Here is a 26,561-nt window from a genome sequence, read left to right as displayed (position 1 = left end):
TCTTTGGAGGCACAAACTGAATTCTCAGTAAAGAACAGAGTTCCTAGATAATATAAACATCTTTTCTTTCCTCCCTTTATATTCAGGAATCAAAGCCCCACACTGTAATATACACTTCTAAAGGCAGAACAATACAATATGCAGCAATAGATTTAGTGCTATGAAATCAACTAACCTGCCACATATCTTTCAAGGTGCAATTATTCTGGTGCCAAGATGATTTTACTGTTCCAGTTCACATTCAGAGCATTATAGTGTCCTCATCAGCAAATAAGCATGTACACACAGCAAACAGTGTTACACATGATGAAGAAAAGCCCTTTTCCATGGCTATTTATTTTTTCGATAGACTGACTCAGGCGCACACCCATAATTACTTATTTGGGTTGAGAATTACGCCATGCTTGAGAGGACAATGTGGCCAAATTATGCTGCTGCACCCTGGTGTAGAGAGCTCAACAAGGGGTTGTGCTGACATTAAATTTGAAAACAAACAAATTACTCATATTTGGTTTTTTTTATTGTCCTTCAGTGAAAAAACAGAAAGAAACAGCTATGTAATAGGTACTCAACACAGAAAAAATTTTGGCTGATGGTAAAAGGATATTTTATATTCACCTCCTAACAATGTATTCTTTTAAAAAGGAACCATAGGATTGCTGATGCAAAGTGCAGTCTTCAGTTTTTTATCAACAGCACTCAAGTCTTATTTAAAACAGTTTTTTGGTGCAGCAATCAGTGAAACATTTTACCACATGTCAAAACACCAGCAGTTTACTGTATCTCTCTCTCTATATGGTATGAGAAGATGTAAAAGTAGGACAGTCTTTGACAATCTGACATAGCGTTGTAACAAATCCCCCAAATTATTACCAACAAATAATTTCTCTATTGTTTTACCCTGCAATTAGATTTTTTTCTAATTTACAAATCAAAATGTCTGGAACATTTTCTGCAAAAAATATACTTTTTCAAAAAATAACTATTTTCTATTGTGGCATCAAAATCAAACATGAGGGTAAATCGAGTTCAGTATAAATATAAACACAATGGTTCAAACATAAGTATGCTGACACTTAACTCTAGGATACTTGGGTATACACATGAGTTCATGGTCAACTCAATGATCTGGTGCCCAGGTCCAACGGCTCTAAAACAGGCCCAAATTATCATTCCTTCACCACCATGCTTCGCAGTTCAATGAGATATTTGTGCCACTGTACTGTATTTGGGTTTCAATAAATAAAGTGTCCATTTTGGCCAAGCAGGTCTACCTTGGCTTTATATGTCTAAACAACTTTCTTCTATGGCTTATTTAAATGCAAATTTAACTGACTTAAATCTTACATTTACATTACTTTTATAGAAAATAGGCTTTTTCTCTCCAAAAGTAATCCTTTCAAATAAGTAAAACTGTTTAAATGTTTTTATTGTACTTTCACTAACATTAACCTTAAACAAGCTAACTGAGGCCTGTAGTGTCTGAGACTGAGCAAAGGTGGTTTTTTTTTTTTTTGGTGTTGTATAGTCTGACCTTGGGGTGAATTCGCTGGGGTGTCCACTTCTAGTAGGACTGGTAACAAAGATTTTACACTACTGAATACTTTCTCCCACTTTTCTAGACTGATGTGAAGCTAAGGTCAGCAAATTACCTTAACTCCTGCTTTTATGGAGATTGTCACTCCTGCAGAAGATCAGTTAATAAAGTATTTTAATAAATGAGGTGATTAATGACATGGGAACCAGGTGAATACAATTAAAAGAAGGCAGTGCAGCTGGTTGATGACGTAAACTGTGGAGGTGTGGGGCAGGGACATAAACTCACAGCATCTATTCAGGACACAAATGAATAGCTAAAGACAAAAACCAAGAGCTAAAGACAAAAAAAGTAAGAACCTAATCATACACACAAATAACAGAACACAAGAAAGAATCAATCATTTCTAAAAGAATAAACTTATATGGAAATCTCAGACCAATTTCGTAATGGGACAAAGATTTCACCGTACTGCAATGGCCTCCACAGCTACCAGAACTCAAGGCAATAAAGGATCTTCATGATGTGATGGAATGGGAATATCACATGAATGTGCAGCTGAAATATCTGCCAGAACTATGTGATGTTGCCATGTCAGTATGGTCAAAAATCTCTGAGGAATGTTTCCAGCATCCAACAAAAGTAAAGTTGTTTTAAATGTGAAAGAGGTACATAATAAAGTAACAGGTGAATGCTGTGAATATTTTTTTCTAGATTACAGTCAACCTGCTGGCTAACAGATAGCATCTACAGCTATCTCACTGAAAGGGAGGAATATTCAGTTGTCCCTCCTCATAACAGTAAAATACTTTTATAATGTTACAGTACATTAACAGCAGGTTATTGCCCTGTAGGGCATGTGCTGCAGGTAATTTCACTGGAGAATAATATGTCAAGTTTCTGAAAAGTGTGCCATACGGAGCAAAACTGTCAATCACATCTTTCTGCTAATTGCTCCCTCATTAGAAATGAATCAAAGTGATGGATAAAAAATTATGGAATAAATCTTAGCACTTAGTGAATCATTACCGTACGTCAATCAAGAACATTCGTTTAGCATGTTAGCATTTACGTAATGCTGTCCAAAAGTATCCATAACTCATTGCTTCCAGTTAAAGCAGTTAAGGTAAATGATTAGCATGGGAACATATAACTCTACAAAGGTTAAAGGTCACAGCACTTCCAGATTACCAAACAATTGTCTGAATGTGAGTGGCTGTAATATTTCACAAACTACAACACTTGGTGAGTTTCTTATTTCGACTGATTTTTGTAAAAGTATACAAAACTTTTTTTTCCCTGTTTTCTTCTCAAGTTTTTTATTGTAGCAGCCTCCAGGCCAGTTTATTAAACGTTTTCAAATGTGATAAGTCGTTCTCAAGGCAGTCTATTTGATCCAGCTCCTGTCTAGACAGGATGGAAGGAAAAACACACAGGCACTCCGGGCCTCGAGTCTGAGCGCGCCTCAGCAATACAGAAGCCAGCTACAAAAACAACAACAGCCAGACCAAAGACAACATCACAGGAGGCCTGGCTGCAGAACACATGTCCTGTTAGAGAAAACAAACTGTCAAAAACAACTTACCTCCAAGCTGTGAGGTCTTTACCGTTCAGCACATCCTAGGGCTTTTATGGATAGAGCAGTTTTAAACCTGTCGGGCCCTTATGCCTCACCAAATAGCTTCTCTCCCTCTTGTTTCTCTCTCCCTTACCTGCCTCCTGTGACTGCTGTTCTCTTTCACCCAAAGTCATAAAATATGCAAATAACCTCTGCAGCTCATGCTATGGTGACTGTAGCCACAGTAATACCCCAGCCAGTATGCACACAGGATAACTTACACAGGAGGTTCCCTAAAGCTTAGTCCTGCAGCAGACTGTATTAGTCAGCTTCTTGTTTCTGATCAAGTGAGGAGGGTACACAGGATCACTGACCTATATTTCATTTGCCTTATGTCTCTCAGTTAACTTTGGGATTTAGTCACCTGTTGACTTAACCATTCCTGAACTAATTACTTGGAATTAATCCTTTACTTTTAATAAATAAAGCATTAGTCAGAGAGGTTAGAGACCAGATGGGATCATAAGAAGTTCATTAATTTTTTTATTTGTTTACTGAGGGACGAGGCCAAGCTGCCCATGTTGATGATATTGTCGATGCTCAGCTGAATGCGTCACATGGGAGCGAGCAGCTAAGTGCATCAACCATACACTTTTATAGCAACAATCTAATTTGGTAACAAGGGGGCAAAGAGTTTATTATTCTGGGTGATAAAGAATAATACCAAAGGTGCACTGGGAGGATATAACTATGCAGATGAGATGAGTGTTTACTGAAAGGGTAGACAAGAAATGAAACTAAAAGCCTCACACTGGGTGATCCTTCTGTCATGTTAAAACTGTTAATGATGTTTGTTTCATGTTGTTTTAATTTCAGCCATGTTCCACAGTAAAACAATGTGATCACATAAAAATATCAAGACAGTTTGTTTTGTTTAACATATTTTTATGAAACTGACCTATAAAAAAACAGGACTTTGACTGGGCCATTCAAACACATGATTATGTTTTCATCTAAACCATTAAACTGTAGCGCTATATGGACCATTGTCTGTGATAGTAAATGACTGCCCCAGGCTAAATGCCTTTTTAGCCTCTAACAAGTTTTCATCTAGTTCTAATTCTGCTATTTAGCGCCATCCAGCTTCCCAGCAATTCTAAACAGCTTCACCATTTTTGCTGAAGATAAGCTCATCTACAGCACGATGCTGCCACCACCATGTTTCACTGTGAGGATGTTCGGAGTGGTTCAATGTGGGGCAAAAAATTTTGTTTTGGTTTCCCTTCTTCCACAAGCTTATTTTTTCTCCTACATGGCTTATGGCAAATTGGCCTTTTTCTTTTTTACTTTTTTAGATATTGTTATATTCTTCCATGAAGGCTTTGTTGGAGTGGCAAATTAGTATACTGTAAAAAGATTCTCCCACTTAAGCTATGAAGCTATGCAGATTCTACAGAGTTGTAATAGGGCTCTTGCCTGCTTTTCTGACTAATTGCTCTATTTTCCCAGTCTGCCAGTTTAGGTGAACAGTTATGTCTTGTTAGGTCTACATTTGTTACATATCTACCCATTCAAATACTGGGATATTTTTTCATACTAAATACTCACTTACTAATTAATCGTATCTTAAAGCCTATTGGTTGCATTGGATTTTATGAAATGGCTTAATGCAAATTTTAAAAAAAAGAAAAAGTTAAAATAAAGTTTTGGAACTATGTATCAGAATTTGAGAAACTGTGAGTACTTTTTGGGGTTACAAATACTTTTTCAAGGTACTCTAACATGCCAAGGAGGTATTGGAACACAGACAGGAAACAGAAAAAGAAATGGGCAATGTAATGGAGTAACAGATATTAGAAGCACTCTAACAAAAAGGATCTAGCAAGGAAGAATCAAAACCAGTAAGCTGATATACTGAGGGTAGAGTGGAGAATAACATAGAATGCGGGTGAATCAATCAAGGGATAATGTAGAACACCTGACCAGGAGGTTGTCCAAAGGAGATGATGAGATAATAAAGGAGTCCCATGTTGGAATGACTGTGACTTGACATAGAAGAGTCGTAGAAGCTGATAGATCGATCGATCGATCTATCAGCTTCTACGACTAGATAGATAGATAGATAGATAGATAGATAGATAGATAGATAGATAGATAGATAGATAGATAGATAGATAGATAGATAGATAGATAGATAGATAGATAGATAGATAGATAGATAGATAGATAGATAGATAGATAGATAGATAGATAGATAGATAGATAGATAGATAGATAGATAGATAGATAGATAGATAGATAGATAGATAGATAGATAGATAGATAGATAGATCGAAACATTATGGAAATTTGCATAAAATGATTTGATCCTTGGATATCTAAAAGGTTGCTTTACATACTGAATTCAATTTTACAAGGACTTTGAACTACTTCATGAATTGAACAACAAGACAATGGAAAGATAAAGTCCAAAAGCAGTCAATTGTCTTAAGTTGTCCTTCATGATTGTTACAAGTCTCTCTATTATTGGTCTTTTCTAAGAAAACTTAGGTTTTCTAGTACTTACAATCACTCAGGGGGTCAATGTGACTTGTTCTTCAGTTGGAGGCCCATACTCTGAATTAGTTACACACATTTAAGCTCATGGAGCCCAGGTGAAAGACTGACTGTTCAAAAGTAATTGCTTCGACTAATGAAGTGCTGGTGCTTGAAGGTGCCAGCACTGAGGAGTACGCCTGCCATTCTCAGGTCAGTAAACCCTGTTTTATTCTGCCACATACTGATAAAAAAAAACAACTTGCCACTTTTAAAAGACAATGTGAACACAAGCTTGCTTAAGTCACTGAGTTAGTAAGGCAAAGTAGTGGGAATCTATCAAGAAAGCAAACATTCCTTGTGGCAAACATTTCATTTAGTCATCTATAATCATTCACTCTTTCTGGGACTTCTACGGTAAATTATTGGAGAGAAATTTCTCATTCTAAAATGGAAAGCAGTGATTGAAATAATTTGTAAACTGTGCGGATTAAAGTGTCCAGGAGAAAGATTAGCAAAAGTAAAACTAATAGGGAATTTGGATGAAGCCCCAAATGTAACCATGAAAAGACAGATTAATTAAACAAAGCTGGACGAAATGCTCTCTCCAGTCTGGCTTGTTCTATGTTGTACTTTAATCACATTGTGAGAAGACTCCCCAGGGGAGGGCTCTAACACTTTATGCCATCCCTCTGCTCATGTGAGTACCTATGCTTCCTGTGATTTACAATGACATTATCTTTTACACAACAATGGAGGAAGAGTAAAAGCATATTTTGTAGCCTACATTGTTTTTATTGTCCTAGGGAACAACAACAAAGAAAAATGTTGACACAAAAGGACTTTTAGAGTTCGATCTAGCAGTTTCTCATTGTTAGTTCCCTGTGTGTTGTGTTTCATGGCAATTAAAGCTCAGAAAAACAAAGTTAAGGATTAATGAATAAGCAGGCAATGTCTGTATTCTAGGATGATTAGTAAAACTAGGCCTGGAGAAATGCTGGGCTGAGACCCCTAATCTATAATCTGCGATCTATAATGTGCAAACCGAAAGGGTATATAGAATTCAAGCCATGACGGAGTTTAATCTTGCCATATATGTTGGCTCATCTAAAAATGAATTTATTGCATGTGTAGATATGAAAAAACAGGACCATTTTGTGAAACATCAAGGGCTGTCTGATATATGAGGTATGTATGTTGCCTTTAATGTGCCCTTGTTTTGTATATTGAGTGTATATTTAGATGAAGGCAGCAACATTGTAATTTGATGCTATTTGAAAGGACTAAACAAGTTAATTTTGTTGTGGTATGGCTTTCTCATCTTCTACTTAATACTATTGACCATCTTGGGATTAAAGTTCGATGTAGTGTAAATAATGTAGGTAAACAAAGTATTGAACACGTCAATATTTTTCTACGTTTAAATATTTTTAATAGGCCTATTGAAATGATATTCACACCAGATATCGCAAACATCCCAAGTAATCCACGAGGACGGAAGCGCACTGTTGCCTTGCAACAAGAAGGTCCTGGGTTCAACTCTTGGCCAGGGATCTTTCTGCATGGAGTTTGCATGTTCTTCCTGTGCATGTGTGTGTTCTCACCAGGTACTCTGGCTTCCTCCCACTGTCCAAAAACATGACTGTTAGGTAAATTGGTTTCTCTAAATTGCCCTTAGGTGTGAATGAGTGTGTGCATGACTGTTTGTCCTGTATGTGTCTGTGTTGCCATGCAATAGATTGACGACCTGTCCAGGGTGTGCCCTCCCTTTGGCCTGTAGACTGCTGGAGATAGGCATCAGCTTCCCTGCGACCCACTATGGAATAAGCGGTATAAAAGATGGATGAACATGGTGTTCATGATGGACAATCCGTGTCTAGCACAGAAGTCCAATAACAAAACACCACTCGGATTCAGATTGGGGAGGCCGTTCCTCCCGATCACGCCTCTCCAGGTGTCACTGTCGTTTCCCACGTGGGTGTTGAAGTCCCCCAGCAGAATAATGGAGTCCCCGGGTGGGGCACTATCCAGCACCCCCGACAGGGACACCAAGAAGGCCGGGTACTCGACAGTACCGCTCGGCCCATAGGCCGAGACGACAGTCAGAGACCTATCCCCAACCTGAAGGCGCAGGGATACGACCCTCTCATCCACTGGGGTAAACCCCAACACGAGAGGCTGAGCTGCGGGGCAACAAGCAAACCCACACCAGCCCGCTGCCTCTCCCCGTGGGCCACTCCAGAGTAGAAGAGAGTCCAACCCCTCTCAAGGAGATGGGTTCCAGAGCACACGCTGTGTGTGGAGGCGAGCCCGACTATTTCTAGTCGATATCTCTCGACCTCCTGCACAAGCTAAGGCTCCTTCCCCCCCAGCGAGGTGACATTCCATGTCCCTACAGCCAGCCTAAGCATCTGGGAATTAAGTCTCCACCTTCGTCCACCATCCAATCCTCCTTGCACCGGTCCCTCATGGTTCCCCCTGCAGGTGGTGGGCCCACTGGAGGATGGCTTCGCGTCTCTCGTTTGGGCTTGGCCCAGCCAGGTCGCGCGAGGAGCAACCCGGCCACCAGGTTCTCTCTGGCGAGTCCCGACCCCAGGCCTGGCTCCACCGTACCGGGCAACATCACGTGCCTCAATATTTTTGTCCTCATGAGGACGAAAATATCACCCTCTCTTCAGGTGAAGAGATAGCCGGACAGACTTGGCAGGCCCAAGCGCATAGTGAGGGTCTGCTGGGAACACCTGGCGGAGCCCTCGGACAGGAATGTATTCAACTCCCACCTCCGGGAGAGCTTTGACCAGATCCCGGGGGATGTTGGAGACATAGAGTCCGAGTGGACCATGTTCTCCGCATCTATCGTCGATGCTGCTGCCCGTAGCTGCGGCCGTAAGGTCTGCAGTGCCTGTCGCGGCGGCAATCGCAGAACCCGGTGGTAGACACCAGCAGTAAGGGATGCTGTCAAGCTGAAGAAGGAGTCCTATCGGCTGTGGTTGGCTTGCGGGACTCTTGAGGCGGCTGACAGGTACCGAGAGGCCAAGCGTGCTGTGGCCCGGGTGGTGGCAAAAACTCACGCATCACACATTCCATTGTGGAAACAGAGGATGGGGACTCGGGGTTGGACTCTTTCATCACCCAGGCTGAAGTCACCGAGGTGGTTAAAAAGCTCCGCGGTGGCAAGGCTTCGGGGGTGGATGAGATCCGCCCTGAGTACCTCAAATCTCTGGATGTTGTTGGGCTGTCATGGTTGACACGCCTCTTCAACATTGCGTGGCGGTCGGGGACAGTGCCTCTGGACTGGCAGACTGGGGTGGTGGTCCCCATTCATAAGAAGGGGGACCGGAGGGTTTGTTCCAACTACAGGGGGATCACACTCCTCAGCCTCCCTGGTAAGGCCTACGCCAGGGTATTGCAGACTCAGCAGAGATGATAGTCGAACCTCAGTTTCTGGAGGAGCAGTGTGGTTTTCGTCCTGGCCGTGGAGCACTGCCCAACCGGTTTACATGTGTTTTTTGGACCCGGAGAAGGCATTCGACTGTGTCCCTTGTGATGCCCTGTGGGTTGTGCTCCAGGAGTATAGAATCAGGGGCCCTTTATTAGGGGCCATCCGGTCCCTGTACGAGCGGAGCAGGAGTTTGGTCCGCATTGCCGGCACTAAGTCGGACCTGTTCCCGGTGCATGTTGGACTCCGGCAGGGCTGCCCTTTGTCACCGGTCCTGTTCATAACTTTTATGGACAGGATTTCTAGACTCAGCCAAGGGCCGGAGGGGGTCTGGTTTGGGGACTAGTGGATTTCGTCTCTTCTTTTTGCAGATTACGTGGTCCTGCTGGCCCCCTCTAGCCAAGACCTACAGCATGCGCTGGGGCGGTTCGCAGCCTAGTGTGAAGCGGCTGGGATGAACATCAGCTCCTCCAAGTCCGAGGCCATGGTACTCGACCGGAAAAGGGCGGCTTGTCCTCTTCAGGTTGGAGGGGAGTTCCTGCCTCAAGTGGAGGAGTTTAAGTATCTCGAGGTCTTGTTCATGAGTGGGGGAAAAATGGAGCGGGAGATCGACAGACTGATCGGTGCGGCTGCTGCAGTAATGGGGGCACTGTGCCGGTCCGTTGTCGTGAAGAGAGAGCTGAGCCGAAAAGCAAAGCTCTCAATTTACCGGTTGGTCTACGTTCCTACCCTCACCCATGGCCATGAACTTTGGGTCATGACCAAAAGAACGAGATCCCGGATACAAGCGGCTGAAAAGAGCTTCCTCCATAGGGTGGCTGGGCACTCCCTTAGAGATAGGGTGAGGAGCTTGGCCATCCGGGAGGGGCTCTGAGTAGAGCCGCTGCTCCTCCACATCGAGAGGAGCCAGTTGAGGTGGCTTGGGCATCTATACCGGATCCCTCCTAGACGCCTTCCTCGGGAGGTGTTCCAGGCACGTCCGACCGGGAGGAGGCCCAGGGGATGGCCCAGGACACGCTGGAGGGACTATGTCTCTCGGCTGGCCTGGGAACGCCTTGGGCTCCACCCGGAGGAGCTGGAGGAGGTGTCTGGGGAGAGGGATGTATGGGCGTCTCTGCTGAGTCTGCTGCCCCTGCGACCCGGTCCCGGATAAGCGGAAGTAGACGAGTACGAAAAGATGGATGAATGAATGGTCCACAAATGAAGTTTTTTGGTGAAGAACTTGAAAAACTATAATTTTACAATAAACCAGCTGTCCCTTGTAAGACTTCTGACAGTAGAGTCAAAGAAATACTTAAAATACTCGCAAAGACCTCTGGGAAAAATCTGGGAATAACAGATAGAATGTTTCCAGTGGTCACTATGCACCCTCACAAAAATCCACTGCTATAGAAAAAGCATGTTGAAGATTGTTTAAAGTTTGCTGCAGAGGATTTGGATGAGCCAGTGAAATATTGGGAGAAAATACTGTCATATTTAATAAATCAAACAAAATCCATTGGATGAGTGTCAATTATGAGACTACAAGTAACTTTTGAAAAAAAAACTTTTTACAGGGAACATTTCTGTATTAAAATTGTTTATATTAGTCTGTTCTAATATTATTATCTTAAATGTTGTGTTTCATTAGCTGTTAGCGAAAAACATCATATTTAGGCTTGAAAGCATCAGTCTGTGTATAATTAATCTATACAATGTTTTTACTTAGTGAAGTGAGTTACTAAAATAACTGAAGCTTTAAATAATATTCTAATTTATGGAATATGATTGTAAGCTGGTTAAATGCAGCCATGGCTAAAACCCTTTGGTTCCTATTGCACACACTATGTTTTGAGGAAGAATGAATGTGCCCCAAAAACACCATGCCAAAAGGGAAGTTGGCATGTGGGCACATCATGGTGTGGGCTATCCTACAGTTTATGGTCCTGATAGACATCATATAAATGAAGGAAGGAAGAACTAAGAAATGTATAAGGACATTCTCAATTATGAATCTCAAGATGAAATGAGTGAGGATTTCTATGCAAGGCCATAGTTCCAAGCACATACCCAAGGACGATCTTAATTGGTTTCAGAGAAAGAAACACATTTTGTATTTTAACATATTCTTTTCGAAATAACTGAATATAAGGGAGCATAGAAAGGACCCCCGAATTTTCAACGTGTGGAAAATAAGTTAAAATCAGACCTGACCGATGCAACTGACTACTTTTTCCATAAAGAGGGTGTCTTCAAGTTGTCAATACTAAAAAAGGCTTCTCCACAAAGTGTTAAAAAAATTCTTCTGAGTGTGTGGCCTTAGAGCAATTTTGGTAGGACTGCCACTCCTTGAAGTTCACCACTGTTCCATGTTTTGCCCATTTCTGGAGAAAGGCTTTCACTTTGACTCACTGGGGTACTAAAGCCTTAGAAATTGCTTTGTAACCCTTTCCAGACTAATATGTGTCAATAATTTTGTGTCTGATCGGTCCTTAAATGTTTTGAAATTGGGGCATGGTGTGTTGCCCACATAATGGTCAGTCAAGTTCTGTTTAAGTGTTTTCTTGAATCAATAGGTCTGGTAGTAAGGATGCCTACAGGGGTTGGACAATGAAACTGAAACACCTGATTTTAGACCACAATAATTTATTAGTATGGTGTAGGGCCTCCTTTTACGGCTAATAGAGCATGAGTTTGTCTTGGGAATTGCATATATAAGTCCTGCACAGTGGTCAGAGGGATTTTAAGCCATTCTTCTTGCACAATAGTGGCCAGGTCACAAGGTGATAATGGTGGAGGAAAACATTTCCGGACTCGCTCCTCCAAAACACCCCAAAGTGGCTCAATAATATTTAGATCCGGTGACTATGCAGGCCATGGGAGATGTTCAACTTCACTCTTTGAATCAAAAGTCAAATTGCAATTATTACACTTAGGAGGTGTAGCAATTTTATTTTCCCTTTGCATTTTAAACAAAATTCCCTTAAAGGTTAAGAGTAGTGTCTAATCACTAGTTCTCCCAAAGAAAGGTGAAAAATTAACTCTAAAATCACAAATATCCTTAGAGAAAGGAGTAGCATTATAACACTTGGAGCATAGTGTTATCATAAGTCACAGGTTGAATGATCAACTGGTGCACCCATTTTACAATCAAATGTTTCCAATATATGTATAGTCAGATATACATATATAGCTGGACATACATTTGTTAGATGTTGTTGCTTTTAGCAACATTCTCATAACTTTGTTGTTGTTTTGTAGTGTCTGCCAGAATAATGGAATTAAACTCCATTATGAATTCGGCAGACGTGGAGATGCAGAAGGTGGTGGCTGCTGATCTCATCCGTTTGTCTCCAGATGAGCGGGATGCTTTAAATCAGTTTGACCTTGCCACATGTGATCAGAGGATTCAGGAGTTGGTAAACTTCATTAAGTATCCGACTGGAGATGCTCTGATTTCAGATGTTCTTTGTCAGCTTACCTTGTTGTATCAGCAGAAATCACAACTGGAAGCTAAAAGATATTCTCAGTTATAGGCTGACCATCAGATGGCCCTTCAAAGAGAGAATGCTGCAAAGGTTGAGCTCTCAAAAGCTGAGGAGAGGACCAAGAAAGCTGAAGCAAAGTTAGTGGACCTGAAGGCAGATGAGCTCAAGAAAGCTTCATCCCTAAAGGGGGGACAGACCCTCACCTCTCAGGTACCCAATTTGCATTTTCACTCACAGCAGCTGCAGCAGTCACAGCAGGGGGGAGACTCAGACAGCAGGCATCCTGCACCTAGGTCAGAGTCTCCCCCTCCTAAATTCAGCCAAAGTGTCCAACTTACTTCCACAGACCTTAACCGAAATGTTGGAAGTCAGATGGTCTCCAGTGGTTTCCTGCCACACCCCAGTGCAGTGAACAACCACCAAGATGACCAAGTGCCGGACTCAGCGTGCACAAGTGGCCCGATTCAGTGGGAGGAGCACTCTTCCAGCCTGATCGGCACCCCTCTCCTTTCTGACTCAGTGTCGAACCCTAGGGACCAGGAGAGAAGCACATGGTTCTCGGGTGACTCAATCCAACCTGACCCAGCACCACTTGCACGAGTCCATTCATTACAAAGCTCTCATTTAAATCATGAGAAAATTTGTTTCCTTCCCCAGAGGTTTTGTCATGATCTTCCACCATTTCATGAACTTAACCAGCATGACTTCTCAGATGGACGTGGTCCACCTTGGGAGCATGGTGTCCGTTTCAAACAGCTTGAATCCCTTGCTAAGGACATAGAAGTTTTTGATCCAGGTAGCCAGGAGTCAAATATTGATGCTTACCTGTGTGAGGTTGAACATTGTCTTCTTGACTTGCGTTTTCCTTCTGATCGTGAGAAGCTGAGGCTTATTTGGAAAACAACAGCTAAGAGTGTTCATGCGTTCATAAAAACTCTTCCTTCAGAAATTAGTGACAGCTATCCAGCTCTCTGCCAGGCTCTTAGAGAAGAGTACTATGTTTACAGAGATGAAGCCGCTGCCACTATTAATGCTTTGACAGTTTTGCAAAAACAGTTCGAACCTCCCAGAGAATATTTCCACCGTTTGAAGACAGCTTATTTTCAGGGATGTTGTGCTCCAGGTCTTGAAGAAGACCACACGTTTAAGTCGTTGTTTCTTCACAATCTCCACGTTAGCGTGCAGTATGACGTGACTATGCAGTGCATAACAGAGAATCTCTCTATGCAGGAGACTCGTAGATATGCTCAGCTTGTGTGGGAAACACGTGTCAGTTCAGACAGAGCAGGAAAAGGCAAAGTTAGAGTGTTAAACATTCAAACTGAGAACAGGCCTAAGAAGAGGTGCAAAGTAACTTCCCAAGTGATGCAACAGAACCAGGGGGGTGGTAACTGGCGTCAGCCAAAAGACAAGCCACCAGTTAAAAGACAAACACCTTTTCACAGTGCAACATCAAACTGTAAGGTTGGTGGTACAGAGTGGAGCCACTCCAAAGATGTCATCACAGAGGAGGAGTTTGAGATGATCTGCAGGCGTGTTATAACTGAGGTAACGGCGTTGCTAAAAGACCTGGCAAGCCGTTGCAGGCCAGAATCAACCCTGTAAATCTATCGGACAAGGTATGAAGATGGTAAATAATTTCCAACACCCTATATTCTGTTTTAATCGTTTTCTTTCTTATGGTTTGAACTTCAGAAAGTAAGGTTTAAAAGCAGTATTATTATGGTGTGAAAATTATTACGTGACTTTTATTTTTGTTTTTGTTTTTTTCTTTAAAACATTTTATTAGTATTAGTCTCTGCCCAAGCCTGCCTCACTCCTGTCCAAACACTAACCTCTGAACCAAAATGAACTGTTGAACTCTGCCTTGCTACAGGAACCCAGTGACTCTTTTCACATGGCTGAGGACGGATTGTTAGCCCCAAAGACTGGATTTCGTCCCATTCTTCGGAAATAAAAGGGGGGATGTTGGGACCACACAGCCATGGGTGTTCAACACTAAAACTCTGGTACATACTTTCCTGGAACCTTTCAAAATAAAGTGCATTAACCTTCTTCCAGCACAGCCAGGAAATGGGGTAACTGCGGATTTCCTGTGGCGCCAATACCCAAATAAAAGCCCCACCTTTCCACAAGTCTTTCTCTTCCACACCGATGACCATCGGGTCAGGAGGGAACACAGCGCGCTGAATGTCTTTTGCTGGCAAAAGGACATAAATTCAACTGGATCCAAGGACCGATCATTTGCAAACGTTAAGTAGAATGAAATACTGTCTGTGTATCCGGTATTTTCATTCAAGAACAGAGAAATTAAGGTGTAAGAGTTGCTTACATTTTCTCTTCGAGGCCCCACAGAAGCAAACGGTGTTCCGAGAGAAGCTGTTTCGACAAGCCTAGTCTGGAGGAAAGACGACGGCCGCAACCGTGTTTACGGTAACGAACAGCTGGTCACCTTCTGATCGGGAGAAACTGAGGAAGTTAGCGGGAAGCTAACTCTTTGTTCACGACGGATATCTTCTTCAAACTTCGCCTTGGGACGACATTCCCTCAACAGCTTCAGAGGTTTGGTTTTGGGCAGATTAACAGATTGGTTTAGGATGAAATGATCTAAACGTTTTCATGTTATGAAGTTTGTTTTGTGGAACTCGGCTATCTTGGTGCTAGCATGCTACCTGTAGCACCCAGGCCGGTTCGGGTTCTTTGTATGTTTTAAAGCTAAGATAAACTTTATTTAAAGGGTGGTTTTAACCAGAACATTGCTCATAACGCGCCGTCAGCGCTTATGCATTTTAACCCTGGTATTTTAAAGGTACAGGTCCTTCTCAAAAAATTAGCATATAAAGTTCATTATTTTCTATAATGTAATGATGAAAATGTAATGTTCATATATTTTAGATTCATTGCACACTAACTGAAATATTTCAGGTCCTTTATTGTCTTAATACGGATGATTTTGGCATACAGCTCATGAAAACCCAAAATTCCTATCTCACAAAATTAGCATATTTCATCCGACCAATAAAAGAAAAGTGTTTTTAATACAAAAAACGTCAACCTTCAAATAATCATGTACAGTTATGCACTCAATACTTGGTCGGGAATCCTTTTGCAGAAATGACTGCTTCAATGCGGCGTGGCATGGAGGCAATCAGCCTGTGGCACTGCTGAGGTCTTATGGAGGCCCAGGATGCTTCGATAGCGGCCTTTAGCTCATCCAGAGTGTTGGGTCTTGAGTCTCTCAACGTTCTCTTCACAATATCCCACAGATTCTCTATGGGGTTCAGGTCAGGAGAGTTGGCAGGCCAATTGAGCACAGTGATACCATGGTCAGTAAACCATTTACCAGTGGTTTTGGCACTGTGAGCAGGTGTCAGGTCGTGCTGAAAAATGAAATCTTCATCTCCATAAAGCTTTTCAGCAGATGGAAGCATGAAGTGCTCCAAAATCTCCTGATAGCTAGCTGCATTGACCCTGCCCTTGATAAAACACAGTGGACCAACACCAGCAGCTGACACGGCACCCCAGACCATCATTGACTGTGGGTACTTGACACTGGACTTCTGGCATTTTGGCATTTCCTTCTCCCCAGTCTTCCTCCAGACTCTGGCACCTTGATTTCCGAATGACATGCAGAATTTGCTTTCATCGGAAAAAAGTACTTTGGACCACTGAGCAACAGTCCAGTGCTGCTTCTCTGTAGCCCAGGTCTGGGGAATGCGGCACCTGTAGCCCATTTCCTGCACACACCTGTGCACGGTGGCTCTGGATGTTTCTACTCCAGACTCAGTCCACTGCTTCCGCAGGTCCCCCAAGGTCTGGAATCGGCCCTTCTCCACAATCTTCCTCAGGGTCCGGTCACCTATTCTCGTTGTGCAGCGTTTTCTGCCACACTTTTTCCTTCCCACAGACTTCCCACTGAGGTGCCTTGATACAGCACTCTGGGAACAGCCAATTCGTTCAGAAATTTATTTCTGTGTCTTACCCTCTTGCTTGAGTGTGTCAATAGTGGCCTTCTGGACAGCAGTCAGGTCGGCAGTCTTACCCATGATTGGGGTTTTGAGTGATGAACCAGGCTGGGAGTTTTAAAGGCCTCAGGAATCTTTTGCAGGTGTTTAGAGTTAACTCGTTGATTCAGATGATTAGGTTCATAGCTCATTTAGAGACCCTTTTAATGATATGCTAATTTTGTGAGATAGGAATTTTGGGTTTTCATGAGCTGTATGCCAAAATCATCCGTATTAAGACAATAAAAGACCTGAAATATTTCCGTTAGTGTGCAATGAATCTAAAATATATGAATGTTAAATTTTCATCATGACATTATGGAAAATAATGAACTTTATCACAATATGCAAATTTTTTGAGAAGGACCTGTATGTGTTGATTCTGGCGCTAAGCTATCTCTAGCTTAGCACTTTAGCTAGCTTCTTTGTTAGCCCAACGGCCAGCCGGTAAGAACACGTGTGCTAGCATTAAGGCTAGTCAACAGAAAGGTTGTTAGTTTTCAAGCTAGTGAATAATCATCCCTGAACATCATTTACTAAAGTTGATAACTAAGTAAACACCATTAAGCCCCATTTCTCCAGAAAGATTTGGCTCTTTTCCAAAATTCTCAATAATATTTCTTCAAATATTATTTTAATAAATGAAGGCAGCTAATTAGACACCGTTGAGAATTAGTCATCCAGGAGGTTGGTTTTATTCAAAAGATCATTAATTAAAACATTATTTTATTAAAATAATATTTAATCTGATCTTGCATTGTGAAGGGTTGTCTAAAGGTTGCTGATTATTTTCTAAGTTAGTTCCAAAACTAACTTAACTTCACTTCCAGATTCTTCAAGATAATCCGTGGTTCTCAAACATAAACATTGCATGGTAATGTTGCATCACTCTTTTTGGTCATGATTTCTAATCATCTTTAATCAACTTGTTTATATTGTACATAGTCCATTAGTTGTCATTATTCTTTAATTCTGCTAGGTAGTTTAGTTGGATTGTTTTAGCATAATAAAGAGTTTGTTGAATGAAATATGTTTGACTTTGAGTTGACTTATTTTTGTTAATAAATTCTTGTATTTTAAGAAATTGTGTGAATTCATTCCATATGTGTGCAGAGTTTATGCTGTTCAATAATGCCTGAGCTCGTCTCACACCTTTCTATTCTGTCCTAATACCATCGCCGTAATGGGGCTGGTATTCACAGGACAATCCTTAACAGTGGACTCATCAGAAAACAATACATGTTTCACATTGTCCACAGCCCAAGATTTGCGCTCCTTGCACCATTGAAACCGACGTTTGGCATTGGCATGAGTGACCAAAGGTTTGGCTATAGCAGCCGGGCCGTGTATATTGACCCTGTGGAGCTCCCGACGGACAGTTCTGGTGGAAACAGGAGAGTTGAGGTACACATTTAATTCTGCCGTGATTTGGGCAGCCGAGGTTTTATGTTTTTTGGATACAATCTGGGTTAGCACCCAAACATTCCTTTCAGACAGCTTCCTCTTGCGTCCACAGTTAATCCTGTTGGATGTGGTTCGTCCTTCTTGGTGGTATGCTGACATTACCCTGGATACCGTGGCTCTTGATACATCACAAAGTCTTGGTCACAGATGCGCCAGCAAGACGTGCACCAACAATTTGTACTCTTTTGAACTCTGGTATGTTACCCATAATGTTGTATGCATTTCAATATTTTGAACAAAACTGTGCTCTTACCTTGCTAATTGAACCATCACACTCTGCTATTACTGGTGCAATGTGCAATCAATGAAGACTGGCTACCAGGCTGGTCCAATTTAGCCATGAAACCTCCCACACTAAAATGACAGGTGTTTCAGTTTCGTTGTCCAACCCCTGTAGGTGTGGCTAGTTGGATTGAACAGAGCTTTCAAAAGCTTTTTCATCTGGCCTCAGGTTTCATTGAATTGCTTTTGTTTCCTGATAATAAGATAATTTATTATTTGAACTCTATTTTCTTTTTATCAAGGTTATTTTTGACATTACCTTTTTGATGATCTGATACCATTACATGGCATAAAAATTAGGAAATCTGTAAAGTATCAAATATATATTTAAAATATTCTAGATCAGTGTGAAAAAGAAAAACATACATAAGAAAATAAAATAACATTTAAACAGGGATCTAAACACTGGAAACCATCCATCTGATGCAATGAAAACTATATAATTTTACATACAAACTTGCAATGAGTGAATCAAATTTAATAGGTCTATATCTTTACTTTTAAGGTAATCTATTTGCATGTTCAAATAAATGTAAGTTACATTCATTTGAGGTATTGCATTTGCTTACATTATGAGCCATTTTTATGGGTAAAGGCAATGAGTATAAAATCTGCATAAATCCTTCAATCCACTTCTCAATTCAATTCTCCTTGGCCCATTCATGTCCTTACAGTTTTTTTTTTCTTCTCAAAAACAAGGATTAAACGGTCAGTCTTCCAAAGAAGATTATTTTTTTCTACATTCAGCTTGAAGTGAAGTTACGTTACTGTATACCTAACTGACAGGCAGAAATGTTTTAATGCAGCTACGTTGAAGAGGTTTTTGAGTTTAAGGTCATGCTACGGTATCTGAATTGGATTTAGGTCCAGTCCTTAGCTAGGGCACTCCAAAACCTAATTTGTAAAGTCATTCAGAGGAGGCCTTCCTACCGTGCTTTGGATCTTTGTTGTGCTGCATAAACAAAGTGTGATTGGGCTTGTCCTTTATTAATGGCTGGACATTTTCCTGCAAGATTCTCTTGTAGAGAATACAATGCAGGACAATTCTGTTACGATTTCTAGATGCTTGGGTTTTGTTTTTCTTTTTGGGTTGTTTTCTGCATCTCTTTGTTATTATTTTTGGGTCATGTTTCTGATCATTATTGTTTATGTTCTCCAGGTGGTGCTTTATTAGTTCATTCCTTTGGGTTTGGTTTGTTAATTATTCTTGTTTTGTTTTATGGTGCATTTTAGATTATGCTACATCTGTTAGATTAGTTCCAGTAACTATTTTCAGCTCATTCATTTTTATTTGTTTCTGCTCTCTGCCTAAGCCGTTAGGTAATCAACTTCATTCAGTCCACTTGCATCGTGCTTATCAGCTTCCTTGTCACACCTGTGATCTGCAAAATATATACTTATAAGATTGCATTGCCCTCCGCCAGAAAATCCTGTTCTATCATGCCTAGTCTCTCCATGCCTGTTATTACTTACAATAGTAAGTTATTACTTATTCATGAAACCTTTTAACTCTGTGCTGCTTCTGTCTACCTGTCTGCATTTGGGTCCTAACTAAAGAGTCTTCCTGACAAATTCAATCAATTATAGCAATTCATCCAAGTGTTGAGGAATGAAAGCATCCTCGAACTCTTACACTGCCACCACCATTATTGACTCAGTATGATGGTCTGTTACTGAAATGCTTTGTTAGTATTTAGTCAGCTTTAACAGGCTGCACACCTCCCAAAAATCCCACAATTCTCATAAGTCCACAGAATATTTTCCAGAAGGTCTTGGGGATCATCAAGATGTTATTTGTCAAAGGTGAGACATGTCTTTGTTCTTTTTGGTCAGCAGTGGTCTTACCTTTGACAAGTGAGGTCTGTAGTGCTTTAGATGTTTGTCTGTGTTGTATTGTGACCTCCTGGTTGAATCATCAATGTGCTCTTGGACTAATTTTGGTTGACTGGTCTCTCCTTGGATGGTTCCCCACTGCTGCCTGTTTTTCAGATGATGTGTTGCTTTTGGAGATCTTTCATCCATCAGAGAGTTTCTGTTTAAAATATACATTATGCCTTTGATTCAGGTAAAAATCAGTCTTCGGTTGGCTTAATGGAGTTTAAACAAAACTTCAGCATGGAAGACTCAACATTGCCTCCAGCTTCATCTAATTCCTCCTCCATGCAGCTCTGCTCCACCAATCAGCGTCAAGTCCGCATTTATCCCTGGCCAATCATCCTTCAAGGCTCCGCCTTAAAATATCTTCATCCATGGAACCCTCCATTCTTCAGTTGAACTTTGACCCTCCTCCACTCCATCTCCACCATCTGGCTTCCAAACTCCTTCCGAATCTCCTCAGGCCTCCACTCTACTGTCAGGATTGGATCTCAGGAAGGGAAGAGACCTTTAATTTTAACCCTAAGATGTTCATTCAAGCGCATGTCATCCTCAGCATTCATGTCTTCCACTGGGGTCCAAGCGCCAAAGAAATAAACATTCAATAATAAACCTTTCTAATTGCATTCCTGTCTTCTCTTTTGAGTCTATCCAGGTTGAATAAATTGAGCTCACCTTCCTATGACAATGTGTAAGATGTAGTTTAATCAGTCACTTCATGATCTGACAAGGGAGCAATTACCTTTTTAATCATAGGACTTTTTTGTCCCATCGGCACTTCATATGCTTTTCATGGACAATTTTTGGTTTTTAACCCTCATTGGTTGCCACTGTTGCATTCAGTGCCTTGTCTAGTTAAATATTGCTTCGTTTTTTCATATATTTTGTATTTTTATTTTGACATGCTGTAAACTTAATTGCCCATTAGGACATGAATAAACATGTGAAATCTGAAACCACAGGACCCAGTTGGTTTGAATAGCTTATTTTCCTTTCATGAATGATATCATCATTTGAATACTGCTTTTTGTGTTTGCTCAGGTTATGTTTATCTAATATTGACATGCATGTAGTGATTTGTAACTTTTAAGAGGGACAAAACAGAAGAAATCTGTTTAGGGAAAAACATTTTTCACAGATGTTTTATTCTGCAGTTGAAACAAATTATATTTTTTAGCCTTACCCTTATGCATTCTTAAAATTGTGCAAAGTATTTCAAACTATGTATTGTATTCTGTGATGTAAGCACGCACGTGAATTAATAAATGTTGCATTTGAAAGAAACTCAAACAATCTCTCACAATGTTGCTACACATTCTTTAATTTGACTCTCCATTGCACAGATAAAAATTACAATTTTTTTAAATAACCTCTAAGCAAGTATAAAACATACCTTTCAAAATTAATTAAAATTCTTTCTTTTTTAATCGTATTTTCATTATTATCATATATTAGCAAATGCAGCTCCTGCCCCTATATTTATCAAAGCCTCAGAAAATTTTGTTTTAGGGCTCCAAAATACATTGTTATCCCTTCTCCTACTCAAAAGAAAGAACTGGGTTGCCCTACCCCTTAAAACCTTAGGGTTTAGGACTAAAATTAGGCTGCAAGAAGGGAAATTTGATTCAGCCTAAGTTTACCCTTAAACATATCTAAGATTTTATCTTATCTTGTTCCAATGAAACAAATATTGTATATCACCTTGAAACTTTATTATTATATCACTACTTTAATGACTATAACAAAATTTTTTCTTGAGTTTTACTTGCCTATCAATCAGTCACTTGTTAATGCATCTATTTAGCAAGCATGCTAATTTGGTCCTGTTTCCAGATAAATTTATGGACACTAAGCAGCGGCGGATGCTGGTATTCATTGAGGGTAAGCTCAATTTCAAGATCGCTGATTCGCTCATTTCGCTGTCAATCAAAAAGGGATTCCTCCTCAGACAGATCATCTATAGACCCCCAGAGACGCTGAGCGTCCAATGGGCAGGACAAAGCTCAGCATTTTTGCTACGCTATTAAACTCACTGGCCCTGTCCCAATACTCGCACTTCCACCATTGTGTCCCTGAATTGCGCCTTCCCGTTGATGGGTTCGAGTGTGTAGTATGACCCAATTCTCCAGAGTGGTCCTTAGCCCCGCCCCCTTTGTGCCCTCGATCCACACTTCGGCGAAGTCCGCTTAGATGCGGGCTTCGCCGAAGTATATTACCCACAATTCACTGCTGTAGATGACGTTCTGAGCAAAAACCAATAACAACCATCAACGTAATCAACCATCAAATCAGAATAACAAGAACTGCGTAAACTTTAGACAGCAAGCTGACAAAATTTTTATTAATGGTTTTCCAGGCTCAACATTGTAAGATACCACTGGGTTCAGAGTGAGTCTGGGCAGTTAGTAGGTCATAACATTGAAGTTACCTTTCAAACAAACACTGGCGTTGTGACTAATCTGGTGTAAGAGCCTCCTTCGCTTCCTGCTCTTTCTTCTCCTCAAAACAATTGCTTGTTGCAGTTTTATACTATATTTATACTATAATAGTTTTTTTAACAGCAAGACTGTGAAAACAGCGTTGGTTCCCGCCCTTTTTCATGTTGCAGTTACGGTGCAGAGGTGCAAGTCGATGACGTAACCCCTACTGTCCCAATTCTCCAATTTTGCACGCTTGTAACCTGCGCACTTCAACCCCTACATGCAATTGTACAAAGTACACACTTCATAGAGGGGCGTAGGGTGTAGTGTGGGTATTGGGACAGGGCCACTGTTTAAAGCACTGTGAAGCTATGGGAATGAGTGAGAGGAAAGCCGCGTCGTTACCAGTGATAAGAAGCTGATTCTGAGCAAAAGTTGAGCGCGTTGTAGTGCATATTTAGTCAATGACATGTACACACAACAGTATATATTTGATCACTTATTTTTTTATATTTTAGGGGAAGCTGAGCTCCCCTTGCAGTCTTAGAGCAATCGCCACTGACACCAAGCATATACTATAAGCAGCTCTGCAGAGTTACAGCTGTTACTGTGGCTTTCCATTGTCTTTTGTCTTCCTCGTAGCAGCAGAAAATTTGTCCCGAAGAAGACAAAACCAGAAAACTTGAGGAAAAACAAAATAATGGCATTTTTTGACAGATACTGAAGCTTGATTGTGACTGCTGGCTCTGGTTAAAATTGCAATTGTTTTGACTTCAGCCAACATGGCCCAAACATAATGGGGAGGGAGAATGTTTCTTTTAAACTTGTGTAGTCTGTTTTGACATTAATGCTGCATGGCCTGCAAAGAGAACATGGTGCTGAGAAAAAGTAACACACTGATAGTTAAACACAATTAGACTGAAGTACAAGATGTTACTTACTTCTGAGACCAATTTGTTAGATTGAAAAGGTTAATTGGGTATCTTTCTTTGTTATTTTGAAGCTTTCATATATGCCAAGTTAATCAAGAGAAAAGAAATCTATTTTATGGATGCCAATTCCATAGTTAGCTGAGGTCCTTCAAACCACACTGACTACAGAATGGGATTCACACTGATGTCAGTATTTCCTTCACAAGCTCAGGAAGGTGCTCTGAGCAGACAGAGCTGCAAAAATGAGGAAAACCAAATGCGTAGAAAAATAACATTAATTTGAATCACTAGTGATCTGAAAGACTAAGGTGAAGGTCTGCATGCTGAAATCTGGTACATAATGTTAAAACGCTGGAGGAAAAGTAATATTACATGGGAGGGAGAGTTGCTATGTTCAGCTTTTATTGGCAAAGTTGCAGCAGTTCTTATTGTTTATTTATCCCTTAAGAATCAGAATCAGAATCAGAATCAGAAAAGCTTTATTGCCAAGTACGTTTTTGGACATACAAGGAATTTGTTTTGGCGTAGTCGGTGCAATACAGTACAAATTAAACAGTATAAACATATCTACAATATAATATAAATATATGTGCACAGTTTTAAGTGAGTGAGAGTAAATATAGAGCAGTATAAGATGCAAGAGCAATACAACAGTGCAGGTGATCATTGTGCAAGTAAAGCAGTGCAAGTAAAGCAGGAGTCCAAGCTGAGCGTTAATGTAACACATAGAGTTACAAGTTACAAGTGTCCTGTCAGCAAAAAAAGGGGGGGTGTGGGGGAAAGGGACAGTGTCAGGGTGGTTTCCGGGCTTTGTTAACCAGGCTGGTGGCAGATGGGAAAAAACTGTTCTTGTGGCGTGAGGTTTTGGTCCGGATGGACCGCAGCCTCCTGCCAGAGGGGAGAGTCTCAAAGAGTCTGTGACCAGGGTGGGAGGGATCAGCCAGAATCTTCCCTGCCCGCTTCAGGGTCCTGGAGGTGTACAGTTCCTGGAGCGACAGTAGACTGCAGCCAATCACCTTCTCAGCAGACCGAATGACACGCTGCAGCCTGCCCTTGTCCTTGGCTGTAGCAGCGGCGTACCAGATGGTGATGGAGGAGGTGAGGATGGACTCAATGATGGCTGTGTAGAAGTGCACCATCATAGTCTTTGGCAGGTTGAATTTCTTCAGCTGCCGCAGGAAGAACATCCTCTGCTGGGCTTTCTTGATGAGGGAGCTGATGTTTGGCTCCCACTTGAGATCCTGGGAGATGATGGTTCCCAGGAAGCGGAAAGATTCCACAGTGTCAATTGTGGAGTCACAGAGGGTGATGGGGCAGGTGGGGCTGGGTTCTGCCTGAAGTTCACAACCATCTCCACTGTCTTTAGAGCGTTGAGCTCAAGGTTGTTCTGGCTGCACCAGTCCAACAGATGGTCCACCTCCCATCTGTACGCAGACTCATCACCATCAGAGATGAGTCCGATCAGGGTGGTGTCGTCCGCAAACTTCAGAAGCTTGACAGACTGGTGACTGGAGGTGCAGCTGTTGGTGTACAGGGAGAAGAGCAGAGGAGAGAGAACACAGCCTTGGGGGGAACCGGTGCTGATGGTCAGGGAGTCAGAGACGTGCTTCCCCAGCCTCACGTGCTGCTTCCTGTCAGACAGGAAGTCAGTGATCCACCTGCAGGTGGAGTCGGGCACACTCAGCTGGGAGAGCTTCTCCTGTAGCAGAACTGGGACGATGGTGTTGAAGGCAGAGCTGAAATCCACAAACAGGATCCTGGCGTAGGTTCCTGTGGAGTCCAGGTGCCGGAGGATGAAGAGATTTCCAGTCAAAAAAGAGCAACATTGGCCAACATTGTAATGTTAAAATTATCTACAAAGTGATTCTTGAGTAAATTACTGCATGTGTAAGGTTTCCATTTTCGTTCATGAACATTAATCAAGATATTTGCTGAGCAATAGTCAAGTTTTGACAAGTTTCGTTGAAGTACAGGGTTTATTGTTAAAAGAACCAAGTTATAAATCAGATTTTTTTTACCTTTGCATGGTCTTACTCTATGATTAATGGGTTAGTCTGCCCAGTCACAGCAATACAAAGCACCTGCTGCTGCTCTGGCATGGAGAACCAAAGGAACAACAGTTCCAACCCAGTTGTTTGCCTGCATGTTGATGGGGCTTGAATCTGCACTAGTATAATCTGTAGTACTTACTTCTGCCCTTTTTAACTTATAATAGCAACATAGTAATTGTAATGGTGGCCAACGTTTGGCATACTAAAAATTACATACAAAATCTATCAACAGGCAAAAATAAGAAGGAAATGCATTTCGAAAACATCAGCAAGGCAGTCCAACATTAAAGAGGCTTTTCTGTCATTTAATGACATATTTGAAATTTAGAACACAGCTACTTTGTGCACTTTGAATCATCACATTTGTATGCATTTGAATGGACAGTTAAAATTGCTTTAAGTGTTGGTATGTTAAAAGTCTATAACTATTTAATATGTTCAGTAGATAATACTGTCTGCATCTCTGCTATGTTGAAACACCTCCAATCTCATACATATTTCCAGTTAATACAAATGCCAGGTTATACAGTTTTAAAGTGTGAGAACACAAACAACATAAACTATCTAATAACTAAAACTAAAAAGAACGTATGTTGTTTTCACAATCTTCTACATGGGGAAAAATCCAAAAAGTGCGCACTTTGTACAACCACCTTTTGCTACAGTTACAGCTGCAAGTGTTTTGTAGTGTGTTGAGTAGTGGATTTCACCAGATTTACACAGCTAAACACTGAAATATTTGCCCACTCTTCTTTTCAAAATAGCTCAAGCTCAGTCAGATTGGACAGACAGCATGCATTTAATGTATCAAAGTTTCTAAATTTGATTTGTCTGCAAACCTTTTCATTGTAGCTTTTGATTGAATGTTCACAGTTGTTTCCCCATTCTCTGTTTAGATGGAGAAGCCCAAATCTGTTTAAGGCTTGGTAAGGCAGTTGGTTACAAATTAGTAAATCCCTAGCACAATTTTCAGATTTCTGTTTTTTAAACCTTGAAT

General features: G+C 41.2%; 1 protein-coding gene across 1 annotated transcript in view; it reads right to left on the bottom strand.

Annotated features, from left to right (window-relative positions):
- The window catches only part of LOC124880928 (phospholipid-transporting ATPase ABCA1-like), a 283,949-nt gene extending 280,713 nt beyond the window's left edge, over positions 1-3,236 (bottom strand). The window contains exon 1 of the mRNA XM_047386373.1: positions 3,123-3,236. The gene's annotated coding sequence lies outside the window, so the exon portion shown is untranslated. The remainder of the gene's footprint in view (positions 1-3,122) is intronic.
- Between the last annotated feature and the right edge of the window lie 23,325 nt (positions 3,237-26,561).

This window comes from Girardinichthys multiradiatus, chromosome 14, assembly GCF_021462225.1.
Source record: "Girardinichthys multiradiatus isolate DD_20200921_A chromosome 14, DD_fGirMul_XY1, whole genome shotgun sequence".
Classification (NCBI taxonomy): Eukaryota; Metazoa; Chordata; class Actinopteri; order Cyprinodontiformes; family Goodeidae; genus Girardinichthys; species Girardinichthys multiradiatus.
Note: the sequence above shows the minus strand (reverse complement) of the source record. Positions and strands in the feature narration are given on the sequence as shown.